This window comes from Micropterus salmoides, unplaced genomic scaffold (genome assembly GCF_014851395.1).
Source record: "Micropterus salmoides isolate LMB-PRFRI ecotype aquatic unplaced genomic scaffold, ASM1485139v1 Ms_hic_scaffold_3209, whole genome shotgun sequence".
Lineage (NCBI taxonomy): Eukaryota > Metazoa > Chordata > Actinopteri > Centrarchiformes > Centrarchidae > Micropterus > Micropterus salmoides.
Genome location: NW_024042495.1, coordinates 14,172 through 17,402, shown reverse-complemented (window position 1 = coordinate 17,402; position 3,231 = coordinate 14,172). Strand labels below are relative to the sequence as shown.

General features: G+C 42.5%; 1 pseudogene; it reads right to left on the bottom strand.

Moving 5' to 3' along the window:
* Positions 1-1,571: 1,571 nt before the first annotated feature.
* Positions 1,572-2,220, bottom strand: LOC119884134 (annotated as a pseudogene).
* Between the last annotated feature and the right edge of the window lie 1,011 nt (positions 2,221-3,231).

Genomic DNA, 3,231 nt, shown 5'->3' with positions numbered 1-3,231 from the left:
AGTCAAATATTTGAACATTTATAACTAAAGATTATTATTATCGTTGTATCGTTGTTGTTTATAACAACGAATTTAACCTGCTGTGTCTCATGTCCTCTGGCCAGGCGGCCAGCTTTGCTTTGCTTGGGGATGTATGAAATGTCTGCTAGTATTTTATTAACAGTCTGGTGTGTTCTATAATGCTTATACAGGTCTGTGTTGCATGGCTTGTGTCACATGTGTATTACCATTTTATTAACCCTTAAATGCATCTTTAACTTTTTAGTAAGATCAACATAATAATTGCTGTATTTAACTTATGTGTACTGTATTGTGTTGTCCTGCATGAAAGTAGGTTGTGTGTTGTTGCTTCTTGTTGGTTGCATGGCTATCTGTGTCGAAATGGTGTTTGTTGTCACAGTATTGTTGTACTGATGTTTTACTGTTTCCGGTTGATCCACATTTCAAAATTTGTGTTTTGTTGCTGTCTTTATGGCATTGTCCTTGTTCTGTAAATTTTTAACATTTTCAAGGTTTCAAATCATCTTGCCGAAGGACTGCAGTTGAAAATTAGCCAGCTGGCTAACACTAGCACATTTACAATCATGTTGATTAATGTGTGTTGTATAAATTAAATTAAATAAGTAACGTTACTTAAGTAACTTACAGTATCTCTCAAAAGTGAGTACACCCCTCACATTTTTGTAAATATCTGATTATATCTTTTCATGTGACAACACTGAAGAAATTACACTTTGCTACAGTGTAAAGTAGTGAGTGTACAGCTTGTATAACAGTGTAAATCTGCTGTCCCCTCAAAATAACACATCACACAGCCGTTAATGTCTAGTAATTAAAGTGAGTCTACCCCTAAGTGAAAATAAACATTGGACCCAAAGTGTCAATATTTTGTGTGGCCACCATTATTTTCCAGCACTGCCTTAACCCTCTTGGGCGTGGAGTTCACCAGAGCTTCACAGGTTGCCACTGGAGTCCTCTTCCACTCCTCCATGATGATATCACGGAGCTGGTGGATGTTGCGCTCCTCCACCTTCCATTTGAGGATTCCCCACTGATGCTCAATAGGGTTCAGGTCTGGAGACATGCTCGGCCAGTCAGGTTTAAACATTAATGGCTGTGTTGTCACATGAAAAGATATAATCAAATACTTACAGAAATGTGAGGGATGTACTCACTTTTGTGAGATACTGTAACTCAAAACAATCAACACTGACTTTTTGTTTTAACAAAGGAAATGAACGCTGATCTCGTCACAAAAGTCCGATGTCTGGCCCATCCCAACCACCTCCTTATCCTGACTTTTCTGTTATTTAAGGGGCTCCTCAGAGCGTTACCAAGGGGTCTTGACCATGCGTCTGTGTGTCAGGACTTGGGAGTGAGAACAGGTTGTATAAAACAGGGTTTCACTGCGCTCTCAGGTTAAAAGTTTTAAGACTGGGTCAAGAAGTGTGCACCTGTAAACCACACCTAACAGAGATGTCACATTGTACAGACACACCCTCGAGTACACGTCTGCGTCACTGCAGTGAGGAGAGAGCTGCTGTTCTGTTCTTTAAATTGTGGACCAGACTTTATGCTACTGGTGTCGCCAGTGTCTCCTTCATCAGTACCAGAACCAGACTCTGCTGCACCAGCACCCGTGTCCCCCTCACCTGTGCACAGTAGAGGTTCATGAGGCTGAGCGTGAAGAACTGCAGGCAGACAGGGAAGCAGTAGAGCAGCCAGAAGGCGAAGGGTCCAAGCGCGTTTGCGGTCACGCAGTCCCTGAAGTAGAAGGAGAAGAGGAGGGCGCGCAGGGCGGCCCACAGCAGACACAGGAACAGGAAGGCTGTCTGGTAGCTGAAGCGCTTGTGTCGGTATCGCAGCACCAGCCAGAGCTGGGCGTAGACGAAGGCGAAGAGCAGCGAGTAGAAGATGGTGTAGGCGATGGTCAGACCCAGCTTCACGTAGGGAGGGATGGCGGCGTGATGGTGGGAGGGGGAGGGAGGTGGGAGCCGTTACCGGCATGCTGCTGCTCCTGTGCCGGGTTCCCCTCCATCGCCTCCCCATTCATCCCCCCTGTGTTCCCCAGGAGAGGGAGTGAGGGAGAGGGGGCTTAAAGACTCTGATCTCCACGTGAGGAAGAAGAATAAACGTGTCTCAGCTTGTTAGACAGATTCTTCACATCGAGACACACCGTCTGACTCACTGAAAGGAGGAGGAGGAGGAGGACGGGGGACACATCCCCTCTTTTTGCCGGTGCCTGGTGCAGAGCTATTGGTGGCTGTCTGTCACATGATCACACTCCCCAGCAGGCGATTGGCTGGACAGGAGGAGGGATGCTGCAGAGAGAGGAGAGGAAGGTGGAGAGATGGATCTGGAAGGAGAGAGAGGTAAACTGGGATCTGTGGTCCCACCCACCACACACACACTGCGTCACAGCAGCATCATACAGGCAGCTTCGACTGATACTGGGTTTTATTGACCAGTATCAGAGATCAATGAACGAGTTCTGTGGCAGCACTGAAGGTGAGAGACTTTACAAGCTGAATGTAAAAATAAATAGAAGCTTTTGAATTACATTTTTTTTCCGTTTTATATATAAAAATTAGGTATTTTCTCATTAAATATGCACTGATATGCATATCACACAAATGCATTTTCCAGCACATTGGAAAGCGTCAGATGGATTTTTTGGATTTTTCAAAATATTGTTCTTTCATGGAATTATTCAAAATATACCTCTCATATCTGTGACGGACCCTTTTTTTCACATATTTATAGATAAAATGCCAAATAAAATGGGAATGATAAAAGATATTTTAAAAAACCCTCTTTAGATGTCTTTATATAAGACCTAAGAAACCGTGTGTAAAATTAGGACAATCTAACAGCCTTGAAGGGCGAGGAATAGTTTGAGAAAACGGCTGTTAAAGATTAGCTAACGCATTAGAAGCACACAGTAATGACTGTTTGTCACATCAACACATCTCTTATGGATATCTGCTATATGAACTGGCTAACATTGTACTCTAGAAAACAAGCTATATATGATTCAATATGGAGAGTTTTAAAATGATCAGTTGAGCTTTTACATGGGAAATGGAAACAGAGATGAAATTTACTCGATCTACAGTTAACAGACTCGGTATAAAATAGAAAAATAATAATGTTTATATATATTATTCAAGATTGTTTTGTACATTTTATGAAAGTAAGGTAATAATAGATAAATCTGAAAATTGACAGATT